This window comes from Ambystoma mexicanum, chromosome 4q, assembly GCF_040938575.1.
Source record: "Ambystoma mexicanum isolate Mex_15411 chromosome 4q, UKY_AmexF1_1, whole genome shotgun sequence".
NCBI classification, from domain to species: Eukaryota; Metazoa; Chordata; class Amphibia; order Caudata; family Ambystomatidae; genus Ambystoma; species Ambystoma mexicanum.
Window position 1 is genome coordinate 408,283,247 of NC_090928.1, and position 18,345 is coordinate 408,301,591.

An 18,345-nucleotide genomic window follows, 5' to 3' on the forward strand; every position below is an offset into this window, starting at 1 on the left:
TATGTCCCAAATAATGCAGGAGGTGAAAGAAATGCTCAATATTAAAACACTAAGAACCTTGGTGTACCATCCGCAGACCAATAGTTTAGTGGCCCATTTTAAGCAAATGTTAAAAAGAATAGTGCATAAATTGGTAGATGCTGATGGGAGAAACTGGGATGCAATTATCCCATCGGCCTTATTTGCGGTAAGGAAATCCCCTTAAGCTTTCTTGGAATATTTGCCTTTTGAAATTCTCTATGGCCGAGACCCCCAAAATGTATTGGATATGTTGCTGGAAACCTTCAAGGGAGATAGAGGAGGATATACTTCCAATTTCTTAGACTGCCCAGAAGTTACATTCTAATATTTTTACGGAAACATCTGGGGCAAGCCCAAGATCATCAACAGGCTAATTTTAACAAAATTAGAGTCCTTGTTACCTTCTCAGTTGGACAACTAGTATTAGTCCTATTACTCATTTCTGAAAACAAGAGCATCTCCAAGCGGTTTGGGCCCTATAAAAGGTATGACGTCCTCATCGCAGGATGTTTTTTCGAGGGTTTTTTACTGCTAATTTTTGGCTGAAAAAACTCATCAAATTCGTTTGGTGGGGTTAGAAAAATATATTAATTGGGTGTGGGTGTTCGGGAATATACAAAATCATTCAAGTGGATGGGGCGACTGGGGGGGAACACCCCCAAAATAAAAAATAAAAATAGAGTTTTTTCATAAAAAAAATCTGCGGTAAAAAACCCAGTGAAAAAATATCCCACAATGAAATGACATGGAACCCTATAAAATACTAGAGTGAAAAGGACCTCTGAGTTATTTGGTATCACAGCCAGACAGGAGACCGAAGATGCAAGTATACCACGTTAAAGGATTGGAGAGTAGATCAAAGTGAGAACTCCACTGTCACTATGGCCACCCTCTTGGTATACCATTATAGTAAAACTACTTAAATTCCCCCCTACCTGTCATCATCTCAACAGGTAGACCTCAGGGATTTATTAGTTCAGTTGCCTGAAGTGTTTGTAGAGCAACCAGGCAGAGTCACTAATTTATTTTATTCCATTAGGACCTCCCCAGGGAAAGTTATCAATCTGAAGCCCTACAGAATCCCTGAGGCAAGAGGACAAATAATCAAAGCATGAAGAGACGAGTTGATTAAATCCAATGTCCTGGAACCATCTGAAAGCCCTTAGTCCTTTCCCATTGCTTTAATTGCAAAGCCAGACGAGTTGTGGCATTTTGTATTGATTTCCAGAAGCTCAACTTTATATGTATATTCGATAATTATCTGATGTTGAGACTAGATGAGCTGATCGAGAAACTGGGCACGGCCAAATACCTTACTGTAGGAAAAGGAGAGAATAACGCTTTATAACCAAACCACAGACGAAAGTCTTAAGTGAAAGAAAGCCATTGTTAAGGGAGGAAAATATAAATTCAGAGACAAAGGAATTCTATATTGAGAAGAAGCCAAGGATTAAAGAAGTCTTGAGAGAATTGTATAGGTGATCTAGGAAGTCACGAAAGACTATTTAAAGATCAGCTATTGAACAAAAGGTTGTTATACGCAAAACGTAGGAGAAGGGAGTTATTCTCCAGCCGTTAGTTGTTAAAATAATGTTACGGTTAGTTTGGACAAGCACCATAGCTAGTTTTGTTAGGAAGGGAACACCCATAGAAGTAGGGAAAGATAGGCATTTTCCTTTTCTTTAACAAAAACAAATTTCAAATGTCTTCCAAGAGACTTTGTCCTTCTTTTGACCCGCTACAATAGAGTGTAAATCACACATTACCTGTGAAGTCAAAAATACATGAGGCAATGCAAACAAGTTGCTTTCTGCATGTAAATTGCTTAACTCATAGATCTATGTTAGCCACACATTCCCTGAGTGGCCTCTACATTGTCACATGGCCTTCACATATCTATTGTATTCACTACTTTCCATATCAACAGCTGAGTTGGCGCATATCTATATTTTGTTTATTGATGTAATTTTCTCCACCGCCATTCGTGTCTTGATGTTGAAGAAAATCAAGAGATTAATGCTAAGCAGACTTGTCAGTATGCGTAGTGTTTATTAGACTATAGCATATTTATATGGGGATAATTGTGATTGGAAGTAGATGCCTGTGTGGACTTGTAATAGTGAGATTTATATTGGCAGGTATAATTTTGTTTGTAAGAATATACCATATTGTAGTGGGCTTCAGGATAAAGCTTGAGACCCAGTTGCATAAGATTAAGCTAATTCTTGTAAATAAGGTTTGATTTTTGAATACCTCACTGTCTGTTCATTGCCCTGTGTTGTTGGGTGGAATTGTATAAATGGTGGGCCTTAACATCGCGTGTGACATTTATGTGAATCCAGCCAAACTTACAGCATTCCAGTATTTAAAAATCGAAATTGAAGTAAACTGGAAAGCTGGCAAGCGATTGGCTCATTCAGCTTTTATGGATTTGTTAGTTCGTTGGGCCCACAGTATGACGGGTCATCCAGTCTCTTTATCATTTGCTCTTGTAGATGTTTAATGTGAATCTTAAAAGATTGTTATTCTTATAATGAGCGTGCATTAATTAGTGTGTTAATGTATTTTCTAGCAAGAAAATATGTTTTATGTAATTTTGGTTTCTAATCTATGAGCCAGAATAAAAAGGAATTAGTAACCTAATTTACTTTAATTAAGAATAATAAAGCATAAAGATGGTAGTGTAGACAATGTAATGTAAGTAGTGCTTTTCATTTTGTTTCCTTTAATTATATTTAAGGTGCAGCCTTAAGGCTGAATTATGTAATTATGCGAGTGGAAAAACCAAGCCGGTTATGATCCCTTCAGAATTGCGCTTTTCCCTGCATTCCTTACAATGCATGTTCTGGAATTGCATCTGTACAGATGTGATGTATGATTTACATGACGTTTTTGCTAGTGTACTATCTGAGCACAGCTTAGCTTTGGGCTGTTCTGAAAGACGCTGTCACTTCAGCGGGGGCTAAGCTGCTTGCTGGGGTGGGGCAGATCGCACGATTAGTGGCATTCATCCAGCGCTGGCCAATGGGCCGGCTCGCACAGGATCCGAGATCCGGCATCAGATGTGTAGCCGGATCTCAGGAGTCGGCCAGCCTCAACCCAAAAAAGCTTGATTTGTTTTGTTTTTTTAAGTGCTCCAGTCACTGCTAAACAACGCAACGAAAATCCCTTTCTATAACTTAAGCAAATATAACTGATGATAATGTAATGTGCTCTGTGGCTATGCACAGGGCAGATCAGAGCACCAAGCCCCCACCTTTGTGGGGCTTGGGGCTTTTATTTTTTTAAATAAGCGCTCCAGTCACTGGTAAGCAACGCAACGAAAAGCGCTTTGTATAACTTAAGCAAATATAACTGACGGTAATGTAATGTGCTCTGTGGCAATACAGAGCACATTACACTACCGTCGGTTATATTTGCTTAAGTTTTACTTTCGAAATGCTCTTGTCTAAAAGCTCCACATGGGTCACTTAGCTAGGTTCGTATCGGGAAATACTAGAGTTCACCATCGGTTCACCGTGAACGCTAGTATTTCCCTAGGGTGCAGCTAGGAGACATGGGGTGGGAAGTAGGCGTGTGTGTTTAGTCGAGGGTCGCAGTATAAATAGTGTGGAGTTTGGAAAAGAAGCAGCATGAAAGAAATTGTGCAGTATAGAAACTATTATTTTGAGCATTTCCTTTGATCGCAGGTCAACTGACAGTTCCAGCCCCCTCGGAACTCCGCCTCCTCGAAACTCTGCCGCCTCGAAACTCTGCCGCCTACTCCAAACTCCACCCCACCCAGCCTTTGTGAGATCCCCCACCAAATGTTTTCCATTTCCACCACTGCATTCATCTACACCTCCATCGAAGAATGGGGGCGATTATGTTATAGTTCGACCATCTTCCAGGTCTTCTGAAATTATGCTCACAAGGGCGATGCACATATGTATGTAATGTTAAACACATCGGAAGGCTTTCCTCAGAGCCAAACCGGTGGTGCATACATTTAACAGAATAAACAAATAGTCCTGGATTAACAGTCCAACGCGGAAATCACGTTGTTCTGATCTGTTGCTCTCAATTTTCAGAAAAATGTGAAATTCTTAGATGGGGCAAAACACGAAGTTGGGAGTGGTTCAAGTCAGGACACGTGATTAAGCGGCTTGGGTGCTGTAGCGCCACTCCAAGGCTTTTAGGAATGAAGCAAATTCCTTTCCCAACTCAAAAAGTTATTTTTCATGGATGAGGCCTAGAGCATGCAGGGCTTAGACTTGAACCTACAGGTACATGTAGCACCTCTGTGTTTAACCTTTATTAATATCACAATCTCTTCCAAACATGTGCTATCATAATTAGTAATAGGTCTGGATCAACGTGCGTCTCAGCAAAATCTCAGGTAAGAGTCAGGTCATGTTCTTGCAGGCCAATTCTCTAGATGATAATAACGGGGGTTCGTTGGCTTGTCGTAAGAGCGTTGGAGGCCTAACTTAAAATGGAGGACATATAGCAGGAATGGAGGAAGTGATGGGTGTGTGGCTGCCTAGAGAGCTCAGCTATGGGAACAGAGTGCAGTGCATCAGTGAGTGCTATCCACATAGGACAGCTACTGGAATTCTGCATTAAGATATCCCAGTGGGGTAAAGCACCTGCTGTGTAAGTGCTCAACCTGCAGATATATCTTTACAATCTGGACAGGAACTACTTTTCATACTTTTAAGTCAATTGTGAGTTTTCATGATCGACTGGCACCTGTCTAGGTATGGGACAAGGCTAATCACATGAGCGGGATATTTCATAGGGTGGCACATATTCAAGGCAACTTGACAACACACTGCAAAACTAAAAATGGGACAATTACATCCTTTGGAATCTTGAACGGATCAACCCCAATTGAATGATTCCAGAGCACAACAATCACATTCCACACTAAATGACAGGAAACACATTGTTTGGTAAAAATACAAGTATTTCACAGGTCAAAATCATATAATTTATGTAGATTGTATAGACTTGACAAAATGTGGATATATTGTATAGGTCGCTGTAAAATCAAAGACGTTTTCTGCAGAAACAATCACATGCAATGTAGTTTGTCTTACTGTGATGAAATCACTGTTGTGAGACTTGGGAAAAGGGATTTGGGGGCTGTTGGGGTCGTGGACCGCTGCCCACTCTGTGATAGAACCCTGGAATCAATATACAGTGGATCCCCCAGGGCCTCCATCTTGTCCCTATACTTGTATGTTGTTCACCCCATAGCTCCCAGCATCCCCTTTAAAGGCCCATGAAGTATTCCGGACAGCTACAAATGGGAGAGGCTGGACGTGAAATACTCTGCGCTTGTGATCCCAAGGGGAGGAGACTCAGTAAGCTGTCTGATAACACTTCTAGATACTCAAGCTTCACAAGTCACAAGGGTACAAGCTCTGGTCGTAGGACATGTCAGTACTCTGCCCAACATAAGGACAGAGGGGAATGCAAACATTGCATGAAGAAGAGAAATACAAAAACACAGACATTCTACAGTGTCCTACCATGGTGTTGCTGCCCTGAGTCAGGCATCTGTTGAGGACAGGCCGCCTGACTCCAGGATGGCGGGCCCCCTTATGTTTCTTCTCTACATTAAACCGCAGCATGCTCAGCAGCTAAAAGAGCCACTCGTAGAGGAATTGAAGATTGTCCCAATCCTCACAATTCAGAAGTCCTATTCCCATTATGGGCACCACTGCCACAGGCCCCCCGCTACCTTCCCAGTTATGATCACAAGCAGAGTATAAAATGATGGACAACCAGGAGGGTCGTGTGGGAGTTAGGAGATGGTCACTGAACAGGAGCGAGGCGAGTGCAGCAAATGCAAGGAAAGGCAGAGCTGTGAGCAGGGCAAGGGAGAGAGAGGAAACATGAGGAGGGGGAGAATGAGGTGGAGTGACTGGGGAATGAGAATTAGAAAGGAGTAGAAGAGGAGAAACAGCAAGTGGGAGATGGGATGGAACGTTGTAAAGGAGGAAGTGGAGAGGAGAGAAGACAGTGGCGTGTCATTTAAGAGGGAAAGGAGAGAAGGTAGACAGAAGAGGAGTGAGTACTGAGAGGGAGAGAAACGTTGTAGAGCGCTCCAATACCTGTCCAGAGACATGCTCGGATGCTGCTGTACAGGTTCATTTCAAGGGCAGACATACATTGGAGATAAGGCTGTAGTGGAGGGGGGGCCTACTAGGAGCCCTACATTTAAATAGATTGCTTTTAAACATAAACGGGAGGGAACGTGTATTTACCCTAGGGTGCAACTGTTCCTACAGTGTCTGAAATCGTCCACCCCCCACCACACGGTTCGACCTAAGTTCTTAGGTAGTGGTAAGTGGTAGCAAAGTCCAGGAGGACCCATGCAGGACCCATGCAGGACCAATGCAGGACACTGACGAACCCCTGCATCTGCCAGGAAATGCACAAAAAAGGATTGTTTGAGAAACTATAAAATGTAATGTTATGGTATATCTATGTATTACAGAGAGGTGTTGTTTGACTCACAAAGTCATTCACGCTATCCTAAAGCAAGGGAGAGAGGGAAAGGCTGAGGCTCTCGGTCCAAAAGGAAATAAAACACCTTTTAAGATACCAGGATGTTCACCACATGTGTTCGACCCCACCACTCTTTCTTCAGCCAGCCCTAATTCCTTTGGTTAAAAACAAATAATAAGAAATAAATAAATCGTGCAACTAGCGAATATTTGGTTTCGACTTTATTGTTGATCCCTTGGCCAGAACACTACCTAAAACTAGCAAGCAACCTATACTGCAAATTACATTTATATTGAATATCACAGCTTATATTCTTCATAGGTCAATATATATATGAAGAAAACGCACAGGCCCCTGCACGGTTGTAACACTTCAAAAAACCGCTCAGGCAGGCATATGCAAAAAATATTCCAGCACACAAGACTTTAGCTATTCTAAAATGTCATTTTATTTAGGCATAATACAGCTCATTACAAAAACAGGGATAAATAATGCATCCCTGTGACAGACGCAAGGTATCACAAAGCACTCACCCCACGGGTGGATGAAAAGTCACGCGTTCCGCCTGAATGCTCAGGCTTCCTCAGACCTTCTAAAATCCAAATGCGGCTAACACATCATGGACTATAAAACCAAAAAGCAATTAAAGAGTTCCTCCGTGCGTTACACATCACGTGCGTGTTGCGGTCATGTGACTGCTACTAATGTAAAAGTTAAAGTCTCTCCAACACAATGACCTCCATATTGCAATGGTCAAGTGTCTATAGAATAGATATACATGAAAGCATAATCGCAAGAGCATATCTTACTAGACACACTAGGACTATTTATAGGCTGCCGCAATGAAAACTGCATGGAGCTCGAAACTGCTTATTTTTAAAAAATGTCATAATTATTTAATGTGTAACATCTGCGCACAAATGTGCTCATATATCATCGAAATGACTAACAATGGCTCAAATGGCCACTACTAGGCATCCGCCCCCCCCATTTGGGGTAAGTGCTCCTAAGCCAAGAGACTACGAGCTGAGCAACAGCAACCTGATAATGAGAGGGCAAATGCCCTATTTTGTTCCAACTTGAATACTTAAAAGAAGTGGATGTCCACTAATATGTGTATGTGGAAAATAATCATAGTATTCCAGGCAAGTGCCTCTACTCAAATCCATGTATAAACAGAGTATAAAAGGAGACCAGCTACGAGTTAATAAGACATTTAATCACTTCTTACAATGTGCAAATAACAAGCAGCATTTCCTATGTCAGTACCTCAGTGCAAATCAATAGCAGCTCAATTTAGATGAATTATCATAAAGTGGAAAATGTAGATGTTCCTATTTATATCCATTCCAACATGTAAATGACAATTCCTCTATTTAACAACAGTTAGATAAAGTGCAGTGCAAAAATGTGTAACCATTACTCTTCACAATGTGAAGACAGCAAATCCTATCTTGTCTTATTAACTCGTAGCTGGTCTCCTTTTATACTCTGTTTATACATGGATTTGAGTAGAGGCACTTGCCTGGAATACTATGATTATTTTCCACATACACATATTAGTGGACATCCACTTCTTTTAAGTATTCAAGTTGGAACACAATAGGGCATTTGCCCTCTCATTATCAGGTTGCTGTTGCTCAGCTCGTAGTCTCTTGGCTTAGGAGCACTTACCCCAAATGGGGGGGGCGGATGCCTAGTAGTGGCCATTTGAGCCATTTTTAGTCATTTCGATGATATATGAGCACATTTGTGCGCAGATGTTACACTTTAAATAATTATGACATTTTTTAAAAATAAGCAGTTTCGAGCTTTTCCTCCATGCAGTTTTCATTGCGGCAGCCTATAAATAGTCCTAGTGTGTCTAGTAAGATATGCTCTTGCGATTATGCTTTCATGTATATCTATTCTATAGACACTTGACCATTGCAATATGGAGGTCATTGTGTTGGAGAGACTTTAACTTTTACATTAGTAGCAGTCACATGACCGCAACACGCACGTGATGTGTAACACACGGAGGAACTCTGTAATTGCTTTTTGGTTTTATACTCCATGATGTGTTAGCCGCATTTGGATTTTAGAAGGTCTGAGGAAGCCTGAGCATTCAGGCAGAACACGTGACTTTTCATCCACCCGTGGGGTGAGTGCTTTGTGATACCTTGCGTCTGTCACAGGGATGTATTATTTATCCCTGTTTTTGTAATGAGCTGTATTATGCCTAAATAAAATGACATTTTAGAATAGCTAAAGTCTTGTGTGCTGGAATATTTTTTGCATATGCCTGCCTGAGCGGTTTTTTGAAGTGTTACAACCGTGCAGGGGCCTGTGCGTTTTCTTCACATATACGGATTTGGCTAAATTCGTTTTCCTAGCACCAGCCACTGAATGAGGGAGAGCGCCATTTTTTAGCCAAATTGGTTCATATATATATATATATATATATATATATATATATATGAATATACTGAATGATGTCGTAATCTGACACATTACCTAGATGCAACATGACGTGTTGCTGCATCCACAAAGACCTTCATTTTGTGTTTAGACTTTGTGCGCTTGTTTATATTTCCATGAAATAATCATTTAGCCCCTTCAAATCACTGAAATCATGGCCATTAAAACATGTTAAATGTATGTGAGATGTGAGAAATAATAATTTGGTTAGATGCATGTCTTTTGCTAAAACCAACACCGTTTCTATTTTCTTTCATAAGTTCCAGGGCACCAACGTGGTTAAGGTGTTCACATGAGTACGTGGTCCTCTTAATCAGCTTGTGTGGTGTCAGATGCATAAAAAGATCACAGATATTGATAGACACTTGCTTCTGTAATAGTCTGGGGAGTTAAGTTAATCATGCCCACGTACTTAATCACCATCCACAAAGGTAATTAGACACCACAGTCAATTATGTTCTAAATTGGTTTACTTACTATTAGAAGGGCTAGTATAAAAATAAAAAAATGACCTCTGCCGTTTTGGTTCGGCTGGTGGGTTTTCAGGATTCTTATGTTTGGGCGTTCCTTGCTTCATTCGTATATCCTGATATTCTGATTGTCTCTTTCCCTCTTATCCTACGCCTTGCCTCAGCGTGGCCTTGGATAAGCTAAACCGTGAAATATTCTCCCACTATTGAGTGCTGGATCAAACTTGGGGCAATAGAATTCTATATGCTCTGTTTAAATCTTGATTTGTGTTTTGATTAGTGGTTTATTTGCCCAATTCCTTGTCTTTCACAGCTTCCTATATCCTTTATCCTGTCATTGCTTCGTTTCTTTCTCCCTGGGACAGGATTTAATGAAATAATAACCTCTCCCAACTAAGGCTTTTTCAGACTTGGAGTAGATTCTTTGGTCAGAGGTATCCTAACATTTATATTAGTATAGCATGCTATTGGCCAATTTATCTTATGCAAAATTCTGCATATTTGGCCAAAATCCCCCATTATTTATGACCATTTGAATCGAAATATTAATATTCATATTTCAGATCCCCTTATGGCTTGGGGAATTTGGGCAGGTTAATTGTTTTCCTCCTCATAAAAATATGCCTTTCAGGGATATCACACTCTTAAATGGTTACTAAAAAATGAATCTTCATCAATACAAGAATGCGTACGTACACATCTCACATCTCCCCAAATTATAGCATTCTTACTATACTTAAAATCTGGGTCACTTCATATGAAAGCTATAAGTTCTTATCTCTCACTGTGTATTTTGTAACCACATGCGTGGTATTCCCATAACATTTATGTTGGGTTGGGTATGGATACCTAGAAGTACTGCATGTACTGGTTATAGAAACAATGTTTATCTTTTTGCATGCCACGCGGAACAAGAAGTCCAATAAAATAAAATACTGACCAGAGACCATCACTTCAGACAAACCTTTGAAGATTTCTGTACAACATGCCATCCGGAATGCATAGCAGGTTACATAACAGACCTCTTTATGCACATTTTGGGTACTTTGGGTTCTCACCCTGGGTAACCAGGGGAATCCAGAGGTGGACCCCTTGCTCACTGTTCTTAGAGAGGCATAGCTGCACCTCACTGATGAGGCCCGACTAGGCCATAAACATGTGTCTGGGGTTGATACTCTAGTTCAGAGGAGATTTGCCTAGCATTTTGGTGCTGGACTACCTCCGGGTGGCACAAAGACTGATATGTGTATGGAAATATCTCCTCTGTGAAAAGCCCAGTGAGCTAAGCGTGGTTGCGACCCTACCGTGGACCATCCACCCAAGAACAGGTCAATGGACACTGTTCGCACAGGTAGAGAGATTCCAAGACCTCTTTATGCATATTTAGGGCCTCATTACACGGATGGCGGTGAACCATGGCGCTATTAGCGCCATGGTTCATGCGGGTAAAATACCGGCACCGCCTCGGTGGAAAGGGGAATTACCGCCCTATTCCAAGGTTGGCGGGGCAGTAATTCCCCCTTCCACCATTGCCCTTCCCCATTCCCATTTTTGCCCCATAGGGATCTATGGGAATGGGGAAGGCGCTAATTACGGTACTGCAAATTGCGGTACCGTAATTAGCTCCACTGGTCCCTTTGCGGGTTGGTTTTTAACGCCTGCAAAAAGCAGGCGTTAAATTCCCCAACCCGCAAATGGACCTCGTAGTAAGGCGGTAAGGATTTACCGGTACCGGTAAAATACCGGTACCGGTAAACCCTTACCGCTATCCGTGTAATGAGGCCCTTAGGCTACATAACATCCGTGCACTTGCACAGCAATGACAAAAAGTGCCATTTGCAGAAAACCAGTATAAAACCCCCATTAAATAAACGTTCCTACCGTTTTTCTTCCAAGTGCAGGTCACGCAAAAAAAAAAGCCCTAAAGCTACACCCTTTGAGCTTTAACCAATGGCCAGATTAAGCCCTTAAACAATGTCGAGGCTAGGGTATGTCTTTTGCACTATTTAACCGAGTTTGGTAATTGCAACTGCAGTTCCCTTAGTGAGTGAACCCACTCCAAGGCTGATCAGGGCGAGTCACCAGGGTGGATCTGCTTCTGCTGCCCTGGCGCTGATTGCCACGGCATGTTCCTGCTGGGCACTGTGTCCCACACTCCATCCTGTTGTGATGCTGAAAGTGTCAAAATCAATTTGGGTTCGCGTCGCACATGCGGCAAATTAATTTTAATTTGTTATGCAGTCTGAAAGGTGGACTCGATGCAATTGTCTCCAGTGTTGTGCATCAAATTAGTAATGTGTACCAGGAAGCAAGTAGAGGAGAACATTGGCCATGCAGGGGAAGAGGGCCAGATGAGACTTAAGAGGGGAAACATGCGCCCAGCGGCTGCCTTTGCGTGGGATAAAGGCTGAATACATTTAAAAGTCTTTTGAAATGGAATGAGACAAGTGGCTGAAGATATGGGTTTTGACCAAGAAGACGTTAGTTATTGCCCTCTTGACACATATTGTGGCCTGGAAAAATACGTTTACCCCTATTTGGTCTTATTTCACTTACCTGACCTCAAGACCCCCAAAAAACGGATAACTCCCCAAGAGAGCCCTACACACATTTGCCTGCAATGTCTTAACGCATTCTCAAATGTTGGCATCAGCTACAGCCTGAGACATAATTGCATATGTATTTAGATCAGAACTAGCCACGGTGACCCCCACTTTTCTGAAGGCCAATTCCAGACTTGTTACACTGTCTGACTAGTAGCTAGGGTGCTCTATATGTAGGGGTCGGGAACTGCCACTGCACCCTCTGGGCCCTATGGCATGCATACCTCCCAGTGTCTGTTGCAGCATATACTTACCATGATGTAGAACTACTGACTGAACACAGCAGTTCATTTTGTGTTGCATATAACCCGAGTATTTCTTGCATGTTTACTGCTCCTACTCCCACTGAGCACACATTTATTATAGAACATTAAAAACAGACATTTTTGTTCTTTTTGTTTTACAGTTTATAACTTCTACTGAAAAGCGTAAAGTTGACGACAGAATTCCTCGTCAAGGTGAGATGTTATTTTCACCTTTCAAGGGTGTGTGTGGTTGTGTGTGTGTGTATTCTCTGAAGTCTTTTCTTGAGTTTCATATATGGGAATGCGTCATTGGGCATTGCAAAATTGGTACATTTGGAGATGTTATGTAAATGAAATTGAATACAATATTTTGAATACTTTTACATACATTTGCATGTTATGCATAGCTCCTGAAATGCACACTTCTAGCTTAGGGACTGCTGAGAGCCTGAAATAGTCTTTGCTGCTATAGGCCTCATTCTCAGAAGGGTCTTGCCTACTTGCCTGTGTGTATTGCGCTCCCAGGTTGCCAAAATGCCTTCTATCTGCAAACACACTGCTTCACAGAATACATCTGCCCCACAATGCACCTGCTGAAAGTGGGGGTGACCCATATCAGAGGAGGTACTAAGGCACTTGAAAGCAGCACGCGCGTCCAACTGTGGCTGGCCCTGCGCTCGTTCCCCTACATCTCAGCAACCTGGTGCTGGCGGAGCCACACAGCTGCGGCCACGCCCGGACTGGCCTATAGGCCGATAGGGCAATGCCGGAACCAAAAATGCAAAATGCTGGTGTTGGCACGTTTGGAGGGTCTACGTGGGACACCTTTCGACCCGATGTGGGACAGTTTGATGAGTTTCTTCACTATGCGACTAGTAGTTTTCACCATTGTTGCTGAATAAATATTCTCTAAAGTGCACAGTTTGCATTACCTTTTAATCAAAAAACTCCCCCATGTGTACTACTCAAACAGTCTGTCACAAAAGGAATTAATTGACTTTTGCAACAGTGGGCCACCTTTTCATTGGCGCCTGAGACAATTTTATGACACAGTCAGTCTCTGGCGGGGGCTGTTTGTCAACTCCTGGCAGCATTGTCTTGCCCCAACTGTTAAAATTGAAGGAAGTTGAGGAAGCACCTCAAAACCTTACTCTTTGCTTCTGCTTTCTCTCCTCCTTGCCCCTGCTGAATTCCTGACTGAAACTGCACCGGTTACCTGGCCACCCTCTGATCTATGGCCCAGGTCACCTCCCCCCCACCAGTTGCATACCTGCAGTGCCTCCCTGGCAACCCCTGCACTTGGGGACTATTGTCTGTAGCCCTACAGTCCCCCTCCCAGCACTTGACACCTGATGTCTGCACTTTCCCTTGCACTTGCGACCAGCTGGCCTTATTTGTATATTGTTCTATTTGTTCTATGTATCCCATGTACTGCACTGTCCCCTACCCCTTCCCCCTGCACTTTTCCTCTTTCCCTCTTCCCTTGCACTTGCGCGATCTGAATGACACCGGCCTAGTAAGATCGTTTTCTCTGTCTTTCATCTGTTCCTCCTCCCTTGCCTCGTTGCGCCTTGAAACACTTGTGTATAAGCGCGTTATAAATGCCATATCATATCATATCATAAAGTGAAAAGTCTTACTTTCTCACGTCCAAAAGGGGGTGGCAATGTAAAACTTACATTTCCAGTAATAAACAATTAAATGCCTATCACTGCTAAGCTGCTCAACGAGGTTACATGGACGGAAGTTTGTCACCAGCCATACAAATCTTTGGAATGAGTTTGACAAATCGACGTGTTGGGAACACATACATGTATGTATGCAAGCAAGCACTAGCTTCCGGACTTTTAGACCCACAGCCAGCCACTCCTACACGCTTCGCAAGTCCATTTGGACACGCAGGGACGGCCGCCTGCAATCTCTGCTCAATTCTTTGAAATTTAAGTGCGACATCTCTTCTCCGTTGGAAGTACACGCGGTGCTATTTAATGTATTGGCCGCCAGGGGGCATGAAGATTCAGGTTTGAGTGAAGCAATGAAATGACTGGCTGTACGCGCTATCCCCCAAGCGAGCAGGCTAGATATGTTACGTATCTTCCTTCATCTTAGATTTAAATGCCTCAGATACCGATATCAGCAAGAAAGGCCTCGTGCCTGGCTGTCTGGTTCATAATCAGTACAATAAGAACTCATAAACGGGCTTGTGCTTAAAATGTCACCGTTGTTCTACCTGTAAAAGCAGCGTGTACCTAATATATGAAAGGCAAGGCGATTGGTTCAACTAAAACGCAATGACGCTCAGTACCAGCTGGTTATATGAAATGATTATGGCCATATATATGACCTGGGCCTGCGGTGGAAAGGTTTTAGAATCCTACTGAAAAATGAATACCTATGAAGCTGTTATTTGTAATGATCCTGTGCAATTATTATTAAAAAGAGATACCATTCTGCTCTCGCTTGTTCGGTCGTTGCTACCGCGGTGTTGCCGTTTGATTCCTCTGCCAACGCCGTCTTTTACGTCCACCGCTCGCCTGCATGAACCTAGATTCCATCCAGCCAACCCTCAACCCACTGGGCTATCTTGATCAAAGTTCAATTACCCGTGGCATCTAGGAAAATATTTTCGGTGCAGTTGTGATACCTCAAGGCGGAAATGCCACTTGCCTCCAGATACAGGACTGGGCGTGGATAGCAGAGCATTGATTCCGGCAATCTGCACGTGCAGGCAGCCGATGCCCACAGCAAGTAGCATGGGCGCAGTTTGAATACGTGGGATTTGATCAGTTTCCTAAAAGTCAGCCGCTACTACACCTGTCCCTTTGTGCTAATCTAACTATGGCGAATCAACGCCCACATTTGGAAGCAGGTGCGCTTCTGGCAGGCAGCCAACTACCAAACAGGAAGGGCCCAGCTTTCATTTAAGGCTGTAGGTCTTAATTATCTGAAAAAAATCAAGCAGGACTCGGCTGACTACGCACTTCAGAAACATGCCCAATTACAGGGGTGAAAGTCGGGGGGAACTAAAGGGTATAACGTTCCCTTACTTCTCCAGGCAACCTCTCATTGTCCCCTTACTTAATGCGACTCAAAATACCGTTCCAGGATGGCAATTTTTTTTTAAAAAAATGGCATCCCCATTGGTGACTCGAAATCAGTGCAACAATTCACTGTGCTATCTCTCTTAGGGGCTAAAAGGGATTTTTATTTTTTTATTTTAATATGCTGTTTAGGATACAAAGCCGATTCCCAAGCAGCCAAAACACCCAGCTTGGTCGTGATCTGCGTATGAATGGCTTTAGGCTTAGACTTGCTAGCAAGCAATGGGAGGGGTGTGTCTGGCCATGTTCTTTAAGAGGTGGGAACGGAGATTGGTGAAGGGGGGGGGGTGCATTTAGGTGCATGCTGAGTGGGACAATGACACACTAATGGATGTCATTTAAATGCATTTTCTTGCATTGTGTTTTCTACAGTTTTACTAGAACTGTTGTACAGCATAATGTTGCAGGATAGAGTGGAGGCAAGGTAGGACCCAGGTATGTGGTTTGAATGTGGGCGGGGGTGACAGTTATTATGTGGGGAGTGGGCAGAAAAGGGGGTGGGGCAGAGGGAACATAGTTCCACTACTTTTTCTTTTCACTTCGACCACTGCTTAATTAGCTTAATTGCACGTGCGAGCTCTTGCGTGTCTTCATTACGTTTTTCGTTAGTTACTTGTCGCGTATCTACATTTAGGAGTTTTGGTAGGAAAAGCAAAGGTCCAGTTCAGGCATCTCCGTGTGGCCAGCATCCAGCCAGAAACCTGGAGGTCATCCCCAACTCGTTGATTACATATGTTCTGTTGACATAGAAAGTATGCGTCAAGTGTATCGAGAACATTCAGCAGGGGTTGTGCACCATATGTATGTTTATTATTGGATTACTGATTAAGTGCCGGAAACAAATCTACTGATTATTTCCGGGGCTGGAATGCAACTTTAGTCTGAAAGTAGGCAGCTAGAAGTTGCAGCACTTTTGCAAACAAGCCCATTTGTTCATCTAGTCATGGGTGTTCTTGCTTGTTTGGGTTGTGACGAACCGCGTGATTCAGTCACTTCTCACCAGGGGGGCGGGGAGCTTCCCTGTGATGCTAAGGAAGTGAGCCCGCTACGAAATACTCTCCCTAAGGGTAGAGGCAAGTAGGACCTCACCGGGGAGACTCCCCCATTGGGGCCAGAACTCCCGTTCTGATGAGGAACTCCCTAACACACTTACCTATAAACCATCATTAATACCTTCTGCTGGAAGAAGATATGAAAAACAAATTGATTAGAGTTAGTGTCATGTAGAATCCCTAAATAATCCTACAATGGTAGTGAGACAAAGAAAAGCACTGGAGTAATGCTGATTGCAAGCAGAACATAAAGAAGGGCTGTGACGTTGTGCCAGGGAAGTCCCACAGCAGTGTCATGAATCTCAGAGGAGGAGAACTGGAAGAGATAGAGGCCTGGGAGTTTCAAATCAGGTGTACGGGTAAAGCTGAGGGAGAGAGAGAGACATGCACGGCTTCCAAGATCAGTAGGAAGCTGACGTGCAAATCCAAACTTATGGCAAACTGAAGGAGAAAAAGAAGCTGAAGGACCTCTGAGTTCTAACTGCAGTCAAATAAGAAGTAATGGCATGACTAAAAGTCAGTGGAATTGAAAGACCAGGAAACACGTTGAGGCCACTTGTAAGAGGTCATTGAGAAGCGTGCTTACCGAAAACAGCAACAGAGAACACAGAAGTCAACCTGACAGTCACAGAGGAGAATCTCGTCCTGAACACAGGCCCAGTGACGCTACAGCTGTGAGATATAAGGGTAACAGGGAAAGAGTAAGACCTGGGAGGGAAGCAAAGAATAACAAAGAGGATATTCATACTTGTCCCCGTGAAAACCAGATATAGAAGATACCGAAGAAAAGGGAGAACCATTACTGAAACACTCATACTCATCCCAGTAGTGACAGATTATTGAAGAAAAGTGAGAATCATTACAGGAGGAATCATACTTGTCCCAGTAGAAATAAAGAGTCAAGAACACGAAAAGAGAATGATAATCGTTACTGGCACGATAATACTCATCCCAGTGGAAATAACGAGTCAAGAACACACAAAGGGTATAAGGATCATTAATGGAACTCTTATACTAGTGCCAGACAAGAGTGAAATATGGAAATAGATATTGGAATATTTCTACTAGTCAAGATAAATTGACTGGTTGTAATCCATACAAAGAACAGGCATTGAATAAGCAGACTATATTGAGTACGAAAATATAGCAAGGAAGAAACCTATAGCCTAAAAGGAGAGTGGAGAAATTATACAGAGAGAATAAAAGAAGAAAAGCCAGAGAACTGGAAGAAGATATGAACTTGAGAAGTCCAAAAAGAGAACTGTATAACTTGAGAAAAGTCCTTATCAGGAAATGGCAATTAAGATCACACAATGTTCATAAAAAGTACCTATTGAAACTATCTGGGGTGGAGAGACCTCATAACAGCTCTTTAGTTGTTCTAAATATTAATAGGGTGAGAGCAGGTTAGTTTTGGGCTGTGGAGTGGAGTGGATTTTTGACTATCACCAACAACTGACAAACACATTAGTTAGTTTGTTAGGTAGGGAACACCTATAGTTTAGGGTAAGCTAGGTGTTTGCCCATTTTTGTTTAATAAAACTACCCTAAAATAGGACAATTGAGTCTGTGTCCTCCTAACTCACCACAGGGTGTAGCCTCTTCAGAGGTGGTTGAGTAAAGCTAGAGGGACTTTTGATTATGGCCTTTAAATCCTAGCACAAGACCTTGTTATTGACCCATTTATCTGCAGGAAATAGATCCCTTTCCGGTCTTGCAAACTGTGCATGCATTTGTTTAGGATGTTTGATGAATCCAGAGAATTCACCCTTCTCCCCAATGTTTCACACCCTATAGGGAACAGGGCAAGTGGGGCCCACCTGGGTGAGTCTCCCTTAGAGGAAAAGGAATCCCCAGGAAGGGTTTATATTCACCCTCCCTCTGTTACAGAGGTC

The 18,345-nt window shown here is 42.7% G+C and overlaps 1 protein-coding gene across 3 annotated transcripts in view; it reads left to right on the plus strand.

Moving 5' to 3' along the window:
- Positions 1-18,345, plus strand: part of CHRM3 (cholinergic receptor muscarinic 3) — a 3,761,375-nt gene that overhangs the window by 1,426,971 nt on the left and 2,316,059 nt on the right. For all 3 annotated transcript variants that reach the window (XM_069607974.1, XM_069607972.1, XM_069607973.1), the window contains one exon: positions 12,459-12,510. The gene's annotated coding sequence lies outside the window, so the exon portion shown is untranslated. The remainder of the gene's footprint in view (positions 1-12,458; positions 12,511-18,345) is intronic.